The following is a 14563-nucleotide window of genomic DNA, read 5'->3' as shown; positions in this document are numbered from 1 at the left end:
TGTTACTTTTATATTTTTACATGGCCAATGCATTTTTTGTGCCTAGCGCTATAGTTGTCGCCCTTTACTTAAAGTTAAAAGTCTCAGCCAGTGGATTTGTAAACCTCCTGTGGTTAATAACCTTTAACCGTTGGGTGCATCAGCTAACAAAAAATGTTTTGGCCCGGGGCCCAAAATACATATTTGGTGCAAATGCGTCCAACCATTCAAAAGATTGTGTAAAAAAGGTGTTCTTTTAAAACTTTTTTTGTTTTGGTTTTCCTATGGGGAAAATATACAGTTTTTAGTAAGGCGCACAGTCTAACCTAAAAAGCCGGAGGCATTTGGGAGAAACAAAGCACAGGAATGCTTCATTTTATTGGTTTGCAGAAATGTCTTCTGTATCTTTCTATATGTATAAAAGGCTTAGGTATGTTTCTGTACTCAGCTGATGCAATTTATCAGTGATAGGTTGCCCTCTGCTGTTCAAATGGCAAACTTCACCTGTGTGCCCTTCAAATTCAACAACAGCTAACATTTCAACAAACAGAATGAGCACGGTTCTACGTGGTCATCTTCACCTGCCACTATGGCAAATATTCAGAATAATTTCAAGTTACTGCGTTCCACACCATCTTCTCTTCACACAGGGCACAGTGGGTTGCAGTGTCAATGAACAGTTAATTAGCAGCTCAACGTTTATCTCTAAATAGCGAAACGCTGTAGGATGAATGCCTCCTCATGACCTAAAACTGAATGTAGGTGCTGTAATTATGCTACTGCACAATCTTATGCCATCACAGGGACTCTCTCTGCAGTGGAACAGGGTTGACAATTACGTGTCTAAAAAGACACCTCATAGAGGCCCAGTAATCGATGGAACTTAGATACTGTTCTTATACCGTGCATACCTCTCATTCCATCTGATAGAAATAGGCCTTTCCAAAGAAGACTGTTACCTATACGTTTGACCTTTTCAATGATCATTAATAAGTCACTGGGATTGACGCCCCCTTCCTGGAAGTGATCGGTGATAATCTCGATATTTAAGAATGGGGACAGAAGTGACCCTATGCATTACCGACCGATATTGACCTTTAAGATATGCTAGAACGGCGTATGTTATGCCGGGAATGGCTATTTTATTTTAATTTGGTGGAGGTTTGGATCAATGCGGCCACGAAGGAGCAGAGCTCTGGTGAAAACCCAACAACTCCTTCATTTCCCTACTTTTTTTGCATGCCACGAAGTTGGTTTACCAGGTAGGCACACTGTGGCATATAGCACAGTCAGCTAATTGCTGTTGCAGCCATATTGAAGCTGACATTCTGCCTACATGGGGGTCTCCTGTGGGAGGATGTTGGAGACTTGGGGCAAGAGCGCAGGCCCAGTAGAAGGCACATTTCTCACCCAGATAGAGACGGGCCAGGTGAATTGAAGTGACCACTGTGGAGAGAAAGAATAAGGAGGAATTGCCCCACCTTGGAGCCTGCAAACTGAGGGTCCTGCTGCGGTCATCCATGACTGCTGGTGAGGACGCAGAGTGGACCAGAAGAGGTGTGGGGACGGACGCGGCAGGTGGTACTTGCCTGGTGCTGCCTCCCAGCACCCCTAGATTTCACCACTGGTCATTGTGACAGGGCCCGGCTCTGGCTGCGATCATGTTATGCATTCATATTGAAGAAACTGCTAAATTACTACAGCCTGCAGGTCAATAGCAGAGCGCCAGTGGTGAGGTGCCTTCTTCGGACTGTATCCTTTTGTTTCTCTTTCAGACTGGAGCCTGTGAGGAACCGGAGGGCTTTCTCACTTATGAACCTCAGGGTTCAGGTGGCCTGTGCTGGCCATCGCCTTCAGAACCAGACCCTATGGGTGGGCCAGTGCAGGAGGATCACCTGTCCAGGGGGTCCTTGGGGACAGTTGGAGGAATGCCCTCAGGAGGAATGTGGTATTCCCCCCCTTTCCGATCAACCCCTACCTGACACTTCCTCCACCTTTTTATAGGTTGTTATGAATCCTGTCCCGTGACCCCACTCCCCAATTCTAACAGGTATTAACATTAAAGGGAGGTGTAGGAGAAGAATTACATACCTATCCGACACCCCCACAGTCACTATGGGACATTATCATCTGAAACCCATTCACCTACAACCACACATGTACCCCCTTCACCCTGACAAAAACTTAAAGAAATTTCTCTCCATCATTCAGGAAAACTACAAATCCCATACTTCCTCCCCATTGCCTTCTTCCAAAACCACTGGGACGAAGAGAAGAAGAGGAGCAGAGCTATGAAGATTGCCTCTAGGGGCCAATGTAGCATGGATTCCTATGGGCAATCTCCATCTTGTCCCATTAACAAGGACAGGCAGGCTCAGGCCTCCCTTTTCAACCACCCACACCTCAATCCAATTAACACTCCCTGTCACTATAAAAGGTGGAGCACTGAGACACACTTTGGGTGAGCTGGGGGTTGTAAGGAAGGCATGGTATCAAAGTAAGACAGACACAAGTGATCACAGTTCAAGGGTGTTTATTAAACTGTAAAAATGGGTGAGAGAAACACCTAATCTAAACCTAAATCTAAGATGGGAGCAAGCTACGACCATCACATAATAATACTGTCCTAGCGCAGTCTAGTCAAATAAACGGGGCCTATACTAAAAAAAACTATTACCAATCCTTACCGCTATGCTACAAAAGTGTGGGATAATGTTCACAAGAAAAGAAAGAAGCGTTTAAAAAATGATCAGTCAGGTTGTTATGGCCGGGGGTCTCCCTTCCCCACGTTTTTAGCACGGGACAATGTGGGACTCTAGAGCACAGCACACTCCTGGGCTTCCCCGGCACAAAGTTACAGTTCCTTTTCTCAATATCAGGACCTTCTTGTAGGGTCGGAGTCCAAGAAAATTGACAGGACGCATTGAAGACGCAGGCGCTGGTAAGTACAAAACGTAAGTGCTTCATTATGGTTACAGGGTATAGGCCGGAAATAATGGGAAGAGTCAAAGTATAGGCATCTTTCCAGCAGCATCTCCCATCCTGAATCTGCAACTGTAGTCCCTGGAACCCTGAGGGAACACATGGTTCCAGGCTGACCAGCATTCCACGGCTTACACAGCCCTATGCAACGCAAGCCTACACTACACTTCTTTTTCCAAGTCTCTTTCATGAAAGTCTCTTGCTTCAGAGGGCATGATATGCCATTATCAAACAAAAGTTCCTTCTGCTAAACTTCACATCGGGCGATTACTCTTCACCCACAGCCGGGCTCTGATCCTTCTCCCAACTTTCGCCTCCCCCAGTCGGACTCAGACCAACAACTCGCTGTGAACCTCAGTCAGGTTCACGTTTGTCGTCACAATGTTCACAGGTGTATTACTCTTCACCCTAATTTGCAGGCATCCCTCACCCGGGTACACATTTGCCAAAATAACACTGTTCACTTAGTTTTCTCACAATGCGGGATTCATTCCCCTTAATCCGGTTTACACTTTCATATTCCTCAAAGAGTCCTGCAACGTGCCAAGGATGTTCGATTGTACAAGGGTTTTGGCTCGACCCTTGTATGACCACCTCGACACCTCACGCTGGCCTCTGCTAGGGCCTTTTGATACTTGTAGTTGCAACAATAAGTGAAGACTTTCGACTGTACAAAGGGTTGGGCTTGACCCTCATATGACCACTTAGATTTCTCAGTCCAACATATCCTCCTTGTTCAGGAGCGAGGCATCAGCCAGAGTCCTTCGAATGAGCGCCCACGTGACGCCAGACCACTCTGATACCCATTTTGCTTACAAAAGATCTTTATCCTTTAGTCTTCTTTCTTCATACAATGTTGCTCTTCACACCTTAAGCCCAACACAGTCCCATTTATTATCAGCACTTTCCGACTCACCGACTGTACCGAACTCTGTTGGCGTCTCCTGCTTGTGGAGTAAAGGACGGTACCACGATGGCAACCGCTTCTCCCCGCCCTGGCTATCAGTGCGGGAGGGTTCCATGTACCACTGACATCCTTCGCACCATTCGCCAGCTGCAATTACCAGTCTTAAGTTTCCCTTCTCGGATGCTCTGTGCGTCTAGGTTGAAAAGGGCAAGGGCAATTCCCTCCTCGTTCTTTCAGGTTTCACTTCCTTTTTCCTCCGTTTGAACTGTTGTCCTGGAATAACTGCTTCTTCATGCGTTTCACCTTGCTCGGAGTGCACTTTCGCGCTACACCTTTTATCCCTATGGTTAAAGGGAAGGGAAGTCAGGTGTGTGTAATTGCCTGACTCCGCCTGACCCTTGTGTTGGGACATGCCTGCTATACGGCATGGGACTTCCAGGTCCCAGCGATAACGGTCCCCTATATCCACAAACCATTTTAATGTTCTAGTTGTTGGGGCTTCCCAGCATACACGGGAAGCCAGGTTCACAAACTGACCACTGCACAGCCCGGTAACAGTCTCATCCTCGTGGGTGTCTTCAGTGTGGTGAATTATATGCTCAACTCTTGGATGCAGTCGCTGGTGTGGGTCTGTGCATGTATGATATGATAGGTTATTTATAACGCGCTTAATACCCAGAGGTTTCTAAGCGCGGACCCGGGGATCGAACCTGTGTTCAGGTTTGCGCCTTACCTGAGGTTTCTGGGGTTTTCTCTCAGGGAAGAGGTAGTGCCTGTCCTGTCGGGAAGCCACCCTGCCCCCTGAGGCCACAGGAAGGAAACAGTGGCCTTGCCTCAAGGCAGCCCTGAAATAGAGGGAAAATCCCTTATGGGGAAAAAAACCTCTTCTTGTAGCTTTTTGGCAATCCTTCAGGGTGTTTAAAAGCACAGAATGCATCCCACGTAGAACTGATAAGGTTAGAGCAAGGCGGGATTGCAAGCAGAAGATACAGGAGGCAGGTAAGAAAGGGGGTAAGGAAAGGTAAGCTACAGCACCGAAGCACAAAGAAGGATGACTGAGAGCGAGAGTAGACAAGGAGTAACAGCAGGAACAAGGACCAAGGATCATGAGAGGGAAGTACTGAGCTTCAAGGCAACAGGGAGAGAAGTTGCAACGCACAGCCTTACCGAACTTGGAGCCTCTTGTACTGTTGATGTTGCTTGGCGCTTGGTGCTGCAGTCACTGTGTGTCATGACCGGAACCGGAATTTTGTGGCGGGCAACTTGGAAGGTTGCTTGGCAACCTGCGGAAGCCATGTTGAGAAAGGTGCAAACAGTTTGTAATGGTACAAAAAGGAAATGCAATTTGGCATCATGCCCCTATCCAGGCCTCAAGGGACCAGGCTTATTTGGATGGTTAAAATGGAAACGGCGAACCAGTTCCCGGGTGCGATCGCAGGGAGCATAACCCTTCCAATCAATGAAATACTGCACTTTACCATGGCTCATCATAGAATGACAGATCCTATTCCTCCTGTTCTTTCAACACAGGACGGGGTTTACTGTAAGTAGGATGTAAGGTATCCTCAGAAATGTATATCAGTTGAGAAGATTGGAATATAGGATGGATACGCTTCCAAGATGTGGGTAGGAAGAGATGGAAGGCAATGGGATTGATGGCCTTCTGGATGGAAAAAGGTCCAAAATAGCATGGAGAACATTTTTCAGAAGTTAGGTGAGAAGGCATGTTACAGTCCGATAGCCAGACCTAATCCCCAGGTTTGTAGTCGACAGTGGCTGATCTTTTTCAATCTGCGTATTTCTTTATCTTCATTCTGGCCTGGGCAAAATGTTCTATTGCCGACTTCTGAATCTTCTGTAGATGAAGTAAAAACGCCTCAATAGAGCGGGAGGCGGTGTCTGAAGGTAACACACCAGGTATCCATTTAGGATGGAAGCCATAAGCACACTGGAAAGGACTCCTCCCAATAGAAGTGTGGTAGGAGTCATTGTAAGAAAATTCAGCGGTCAGCAACAATTGCAGCCAGTCATCTTGCGTAACTGACACAAAACACGGTACGTACTGCACAAGGGTTTGGTTAATCCTTTCCGTTTGGCCGTTATATGATAACCTGAAGATACTGCAGTATACCGATTTTGTTCAGAGAGAGAGGGGACCAGAATTTAGAGGTATAATGTGGGCATCTGCCTCGTATGATACATTCAGGTATGCCATGTAGCCTGAAGATCTCTTTCACAAAAATGTTGGCCATTTGCGGCGCCAAGGGCGATTTGTGCACCAGGGTAAAATGAGCCATCTTGGTGAATGGATCTATCATTGCCATAATCACAGTATTTCCATCAGAAGGTGGTAGTTCCACTATGAAGTCAGCCGAGATCAACTGCCACGGTCTTGTTGAGGCTTCTCCTTGAAGTAAAGAACCCACTGGTTATTGTCTTGGTATTTTGACTTTAGCACATACTGGACAGGTAGACATATACTGATATGTCCTTTCATATTCCAGGCCACCAGAATCATCTAGACATGTTTTCAAGAGTGGTTTTGACGCCCCTATGACCTGCAACAGGAGTGTTTTAAAACGTACATAATGTAAGGGAACAAAGAGTCGGTTTTCTTTAAGGAGCAGCCCGTCTCTGCGGACTTGTAGCCACCTGTCACAGAAAACGTGTTGGGGAATTTTTCAGAAGTTCCTGTTGTATTCTGTGTAAGGCCCTTTCGATGCACAAAACAAAGGTGGTAGTTGGTAAAATTTGTTTCTAGTTGTAAGCAAGGTCCATGTAATTGGCCCCAGAGAGACAAGGCACCTGCCACCACATTTTTTGTTCCTGAGATGCAAGTCAGCAAGAAACGGTACTGGGAAAAGAAATGGGCCCAGCGGGCCCGTTGACTGTTTATGCAGTCGTAATTGTTGTCTTTTTCCAAAACCGAGTAGTTTCTTTCAGAATCTGAAACGTTTTAGAAAAATAAGACTGGACGCTCTTCTTGGTCATCTTGATGTTGTTTGAGAACAGCTCCAACTGCCCTATCAGAGGCGTCTGTCTCCATTAGAAATTGCTTCCAGATGTCAGGCTGAGCTAGAATCAGGGCTTCAGTAAAGGCCTGTTTGAGGGATTGCAAAGCTCCCTCTACGTCCTTAACCCAAATAAAAGGATGATTCTTTTTGAGCAGGGAGGTTAGAGGTAAATATGGGGATACATTTTCTGTAGACATTTGCCAGTCCTAGAAACTGTTGTATGCCCTTAACTGATGTAGGAGCTTTCCAATGTAGTATTGCATGTATTTTTCGAGGATCAATCGCAATGCCATTGGAGGAAAAAATATTTCCTAAATAAGTGACTGAGGTGGCATCGAACAAGCGTTTCTCAGGTTTTGCCTTTTAGTTGGTTCTCTTCCAGTCAATGTAGGACTTCTGCTAAATGTCTTTGATGTTCTTCAGGGTTTTTCTAGTAGACCAAATATTGTCCAGGTAGGCAATGACAGAATATTGTAACAGATCAGAAAATAAATGGTCCATAAATCTTTGGAAAACTGCTGGGGCGTTGGAGAGTCCAAGTGGGATAACACAGTACTCCAAATGCCCAAATGGAGTCCTGAAGGCAGTTTCCACTCATCGCCACTTTTAACAAAAATTAAATGTTATGCCCCCATGAGGTCTAGTTGGTAAAGATGCATGCACCACGGCCGGCCTCTAGGATGTCGGGAATCGATGGTAGAGGGTACTTGTCTTTCTGAGTGATTTTATTCAATCTGCGATCATCGATGCAGGGACGAAGTTCTGTGGTATCCTTTTTAGCCAAAAAGAAAAGAGGCCCCTCCTGAAGAGGTAGGGTCCCTAATCAGTCAGTTGGCCAGGTTTTCATCCAGGTTGGCTCTAAGAGCATCCTTTTCTGACAGAGAGAAGAATAAACATCCTACTGAAAGGCGGCAAGGTGTCTGGGAGGACTTCGATGGCACAATCCTCCGGGCGATGAGGTGGCAAGGTTTTTGCAGTTTCTTTTTGGAATACCTGTAGGTATGACAATTACTTAGCTGGAACAACACACAATTCTAACACCCGAGTAGATGGATCCTGTAAAGGGTCCTTGTTCTCATTTCTCCAGCATGTGGCCTGGCATGGATTCACATGCTCATGAATATTCCCTGGCGTCAGGCTGGGAATCCTCGGTAAAAGAAAAAACAATTTCAGTTTCATTTCTAAACTCTCTTTCTCCTATAAACCAATCACTGAGGTCTGGGTGATACTGCCCTCTACCTAAGGCCCTCCTCCGCAGCCATTTTTAAAGCATGCTCAAGTGTTGAGTCCTTGCATTTCGCTCTTCGAGCTTTCTGCCTTTTTTTCTCATTTTTTGCTAGGAAAAGTGTTTTCGGTTCAATTGAGCCTGTATGCTCCATCGCTTACTCTTCCGATTAACGGGGACCCGTCTTCAGCATCTTTCATCGCCCCTCAAGGGCAGAAATCGAGTGTTCTTGGAAGCTTACAGAAGTCGTCATGGCTACACCGCGCCGGATCATGTCGGAGAAGTCACTCTTCAAGCTGTTCACCAGCTGCGGTTTGCAGAATGTTTTTTCGGATGACAAGCATTCCCAGTGCCTGTATTGTCTACAATTCAGCGCATAAAGAAGAAGATTGTGAGATCTGCTCTGGCTTCACCAAGCGCACAGTGCAGGATCGACACGCCTAGTTGGCGGCGTGGTTCAAGACTAGGGCCTCTAGCCCGGGTGATTCACAGGGGCATCTCTCTTGTGGATCCAGCCCACCTGAGCGGGCTTCTAAGTCCTTTGAGGGCGCTCCATCCATGGGGGCCCAACACAAGGCCAAGCACCACAAGTCTGCTTCCGTCGGGGTCGCTGTTAGGGAGAATTCTCTGTTTAGGCTGAATTTCCTAACCTAGTGAGTCCCCCAGCAGCTTTGCTGGATTTTTGCGGTTTATTTTTTTCTCCTGCCAAGAGTGAGACTCTTTTACCCTCACTCTTGGGCATGAGTTGAGTGTGTTTCTTTTAATCTAGATGTGTTTAATGGGCTATGGGGTCTTTTACTCCATAGGGCTTCATTTGTTTTTGTGATGTGTGTTACACAGCACCCTCAGTGCAGTGACACAGGGGTGTCATAGTGACCCCCAGTATAGACTCCATACCCTAGGACTGACTACTGTCTCCCAGGGCATGTAAAGTCACCATTGACTTTACTAGTCTTAAATTCTGAACAGAACCAGTACAAACCATCATATTGTGGACGTACTGGCTGGGGCAATTCAATTGCCCCAGGGTCTGTTAGTCGAGGGGGCACGTCTCCGTCCCCCCTGATCGAGTTTTGGCTGGTGGCAGTGGATACTACTTTTTATATTCAACCGCGAATATTTTCCTATGGGATTTCCCATTGTTTTAGGCTACTACCTTTATTTAATTATTTACGGTAGCCTCGAACATACCGCCGTTTATTTAATTAAAGGATAGTTCCGGGACTTTTTTTTTTTATTGTCCCTACGGTTCGGCCATGTGTTTTTAAGCATAAATCGGTAGATCGTAGAAAACTTTCCTATGGACCATACCCGACTTTTCGTCCATTAACGCACTCGAAATCCTATCATTTCCCCCCATCGACCTGGCTCTCCTGCGTTTGCGGCACTAAATCAAATCCTCCGCCCCTGAGCCTGACATCAGCAGACGCGTACCGCCCATTTACCAACGCCAAAGCACGTTTTGTGTCAACAATCGCTGCGCCTCAGCTAATGACGTGTCGCCATGGAAATGGCAGGACGCCTCTTTCCTCAATAAGTATAAACACACCATTTCACAACACACAGCAGCAGATTTTCGATTCCATTACTCTCTCTGTGTTACTTTGAGTATTCTGTGACTCGTTTCTGTGCTCTGGTCAGCTACCTTCGCCGCTTCTAGTCCTTGTGAACACCTGTACCATCTCTGTAAATTATTTTACTTTCTTTACCACACAATGGCTACAATAATGCCGTATATGTACGACGAGCCAGAGTACACCGAGGAGGAACTACTGGAAAGGCAAGCACGCGAAAACGATGGGGATTCGGACGGCAGTTGGGAGGACCAGTCAACGGATGAAGAGCCTGGACCATGTCGCATGGACGGCGTCTCCACCTGGTGCACGTGCAATCGGTGCAAGCTAATGCCAACTGAGGAGGAGAACTGCTGCTGCCATGAAAATTCCGGGTGCTTGGCCTACATTTCGGAAGGCGAGCCAAGTCCGCAATGCATCACCGAGCTGCCAGAGTTCAGGGAAGCCTGCCTCTCACGGACCGTGTTGAGGATGATGATGGTGCTTATGCACGAACTTCGCGGCACTGTTCGTCCGCGTAATCCGAGTAACGAGTAAGTATACTCTGGTTGTGATGTCAGTGATGCCACTACTATTTCATGGTCGTCTCCCACATATAAAATTACATCTACATATCATTCGAACGCATGTAAATTGGTTCCATATTGTGCAATTTCTAGATCGAATTTTTTTCAAAGCAGAACGACATTTTTTACCTGAATCGACATTTATAAGAAAGTTTTGTCATTTTAATACAGTTTGCATCTTTTTTTTTTCACAGGTGGTACAGGCTGGTGGCCTATCGTTGCTTCACTTGGTGGCTTCACGGGAGGCTCGGACACCGCGTTCGGAGAGTAATACCTGCCTGTGCGGTACTTGCCATTAGACAACATTTCCCCAGCGACAGTGGACAATACCGTGGATTTTCCCTGGATGTGCTGCAACCGGAACTTTACAATGTGTAATGTTTATTAATTATGTTCAATGTAAATTAAGATCTAAAATAAAACCCAACATATATTTTAACAATGGTTGTGTTTTTTTTTTTAAATGAATCTAGTGTGTCTCCAATGAATAGTCTTCCTGTGCCTTGTCTTGTCACACCACATGTCTCCGGCCAGCATCCTCCCTCACGCTGGCCGCCCACCTTCATAACCACATAACCGTTGAACCCATATGCAGCAGACATACATATGTTAATTTTGCGGGTTGGCATCAAGCCTCCCGGCCTTGCCTCCTCCCACAAAAATACTTACCACACCACTTTGTTCAAGCGTTGGCAATAAAAGGCTGTTGGATTTTATTGATACAAAACATGGTTATAGGTAAATAATCAATATGGTTGCTCATAATAAATCATCCTTTTGGGCACCGGGTACAGAGATGACCCCCTCTGGCCCGTGCCGCCTTGCCACCACAGGCCAGCCTGCTGCTGACTAACTGCCTAGGCATCCAGGGTCTCCAGGGTGAACTGCACCCATATATTCTCCTGGGAGGGTGAGGTATTTATAAACTCACCCCCCTGCCTTCCATGTACTAGATCCTGCAACCTGCCTCTTACATGCAGTTAGATGGCCTCTCCTTGGTGAGGCCCTGCGGCAAACGAGTCTTGTCTGCACGACCACCGCCCCAATCCACCCCCCGCCCTATCAAAGGCATTTCGCACCGGGGTACTTGCGCTGGCAAGTGGAGCTGTCAGGGAGCGATAAAGGCCAAGAGGTGCCAAAGACCATGTACACTTCAAAGTGGTCTATAGAGCATGGGTTGTTGTTCCCATGTCTACCTCCAGACCCCGTGTCTCCTGCCAAGCATCCCCCCTCACGCTGGACGCCCTCCTGCAATCCACATAATTGTGTCTCCATTCACGAGTCTTCCTGTGTCTTGTCTGCACGACCACCGCCCCAATCCACCCCCCGCCCTATCAAAGGCATTTCGCACCGGGGTACTTGCGCTGGCAAGTGGAGCTGTCAGGGAGCGATAAAGGCCAAGAGGTGCCAAAGACCATGTACACTTCAAAGTGGTCTATAGAGCATGGGTTGTTGTTCCCATGTCTACCTCCAGACCCCGTGTCTCCTGCCAAGCATCCCCCCTCACGCTGGACGCCCCCCTGCAATCCACATAAGTGTGTCTCCATTCACGAGTCTTCCTGTGTCTTGTCTGCACGACCACCGCCCCAATCCACCCCCCGCCCTATCAAAGGCATTTCGCACCGGGGTACTTGCGCTGGCAAGTGGAGCTGTCAGGGAGCGATAAAGGCCAAGAGGTGCCAAAGACCATGTACACTTCAAAGTGGTCTATAGTGCATGGGTTGTTGTTCCCAGGTCTACCTCCAGACCCCGTGTCTCCTGCCAAGCATCCCCCCTCACGCTGGACGCCCCCCTGCAAACCGCATAATGCCACGACATATTCACGTCATTCATTCACAAACACACCCCTGTTTCGAATTCTTTATAACCCACTTCATATTTCTAATGAGAACTTCTTTGCGCTTTGCTAGTCAACCCGTGAAGGTGCTGGTTATCGGCTCTTCGTCTCTGTGAACTTCCGTGACCACTTCGAGCAAACTCGTCAGTTTGCAACCTGTGAACTGCTCCCTGCTCTACGACAAGAAACTACTCTGATCCCTGCATCTAACTGTTTGTTCGTCAAGGTAAGGCCATGTACCATAATCATTGTGCGTCCAATTTTTTAATTTATATCTATTTGCTAGTAGTCATCAAATTGCATCCATGTTTTCTTTTCGTTTAAGACAGTACATGCAAGGAACTAGTCACATGTTCTGAGTTTAGTCAAATTATTTTTCTATTTTTTTAAAGTTATTCAAATACTTATCCGCTTGTGAATAACGTGTATAGTTCCAAGAACCAAAACGAACCTTGCATTGAACCTTTTATGTGTCATTTAATTTTTTAACACATTGGTATTCATAGAGAATTGTTGATCTTTACTTTTCAGAACTTTCCACAATGCCTGCCTGTTCTATTGGCGGTTGCCCTTCAAAGACCAATAAAGAATCTGAAGGTACTATAATGCATGTTTTCCCTAAGACAATAGATCAGATAAGAGAATGGGTCCGATATTGCGGATATCCACCGTCTGAGCTTGAAAGTAGAGTCCTTTGCGGACAAGAGGGGTGATCGATACCGCATCTGCAGCAGGCACTTTAGCTCAGACATGTACTCCACATCATTGCTAATAAAGAAGAACACACCGCGAGCGAAGCGAAAATTGCTCTCAACCGCTATTCCCACTCTATTCGTCCACATCCCTCCACTGGTGAGTCAAGTTTACGGATTTAGCTCTCGGCCTTGCGGTAGTGTGTAGCATTAGCTAACAATTTCCCCATTTATGTATCCACTCAATATGAAGGCGGAAGATTCTCCATCCGTATCGTTATTGCAGTCATCAGCCACTTCAAGCACCTATCGGGTAATCTTACTTAGCTATTCTGCCACTGACTTGTTTTAGGCATGTAAATCAATAGTTTTAATTTATTGTGTAATTATTTTACCTAATGGTACACCCTAGTACTCGTCCTCTAGTCTTTGTTTTCAGTTATAATTATTGTTATCCAAAATAATGCAAGTACTGTCTTTCAGGGAGATGCTGAGGAGTCCAACGCATTGATGACAACCGTTGATGTCACTCAGATGCTCGAGGTACGTTTCCGGACAGTTCCATCGATGGAGATCATCAGATCTTGCATTCTTGTAGCCTGATTGTTACACACAATGTTTCTTTCGTTTTTAGCCATTGATATGTCCTTCTGTCGTCGCCCTCCTATGTGTCTTCTTTTTTCAATATTGTGTTCATTACTAATGAAAGTCCTATGTTTCAGGGAGTCGATGGAGCATTAGTCCAAGAAGAAGGGGGAGCATGCAGTTACGGGTCGGCGCAACAGCTTGCAGAAGTGTGCACCGCAGTTACAGCGTCCCTTGATGTTCTTATGCATTTCGAGGTATGGATACTGACAGTTCGATCAAGCGAGATCATATGACGTGATTACATCCGCTATACTTCCTTCTTTATTAACGCAAGTACTATGTTTCAGGGAGATGACAGAGCTTCTTCTACAAGAACATCACCCCTAGTAGTTGATGCAGATCTCTGGGTGGTGACACTTCCAACGATCGAGCAAATCGAATCATATTTCGATATCCATTACTTATTTTAGACAACTGATCATTTGTGCAGGTCTATTTAGATGAGCCGTTGACGCCTGCACAAAGTTTATGTTCTTTTTAACAAAATAGAAAACCATACTAATGCAATTACTGTGTTTTAGAGAGTTGCTGAAGCGTCATCTTCAATAATATCATCAATGGAAGTCTATGCGGAGCCCGAGGTATGGATCTTGACAGTTCCATCTAACTAGATCAACAATGCGTGAATAATTGTCGTTTGAATGTTCTACACAATGCGTTCATTCGTGTTTTGCTATTGAGATGTACGTGGGTATTGGTCCCCAAGTACATTTTGTGTTTTCAATATTATTATACATACTAATGAAAGTTCTATGTTTCAGGGAGTCGATGGAGCGTCAGTGCGTGATGGATGTGCTTATCATGAAAATATAGTCGTTGCAGCGAAGAGGAAGTGGAGACATGCACACATGAGTCGGAGTAACAGCGTCCTGATGTTGAAGTTCGAGGCAAGAAAGTTTCAAAGAAAAGAAAGCAAAAGAAGGTTAGTGTCCTGGTCACTATATTATGTTGTTTTTCACTGTTAATAGTTCAATACTGTAAGTTGTGTTTAAACTGAACATCCCTTTTCCAATCTGTCCTCTAGTTGCGAGTGGGTGTACGAACTAGATCTACACAGACAGTGAAGCGAACGAGAGATGTTGCTTGTCAAACCTTGTGGCAGGGACTTGAGACTGGAGATGCATCGTGCCAATGGGAAG

The 14563-nt window shown here is 46.0% G+C and overlaps 1 protein-coding gene across 2 annotated transcripts in view; it reads left to right on the top strand.

Moving 5' to 3' along the window:
- Positions 1–14563, top strand: part of ZBTB40 (zinc finger and BTB domain containing 40) — a 948694-nt gene that overhangs the window by 686612 nt on the left and 247519 nt on the right. The gene's annotated exons all lie outside the window — the stretch shown is intronic.

The sequence above is a fragment of the Ambystoma mexicanum genome, chromosome 8, assembly GCF_040938575.1.
Source record: "Ambystoma mexicanum isolate Mex_15411 chromosome 8, UKY_AmexF1_1, whole genome shotgun sequence".
Classification (NCBI taxonomy): domain Eukaryota; kingdom Metazoa; phylum Chordata; class Amphibia; order Caudata; family Ambystomatidae; genus Ambystoma; species Ambystoma mexicanum.
This window is presented reverse-complemented; position numbering and strand designations above follow the sequence as displayed.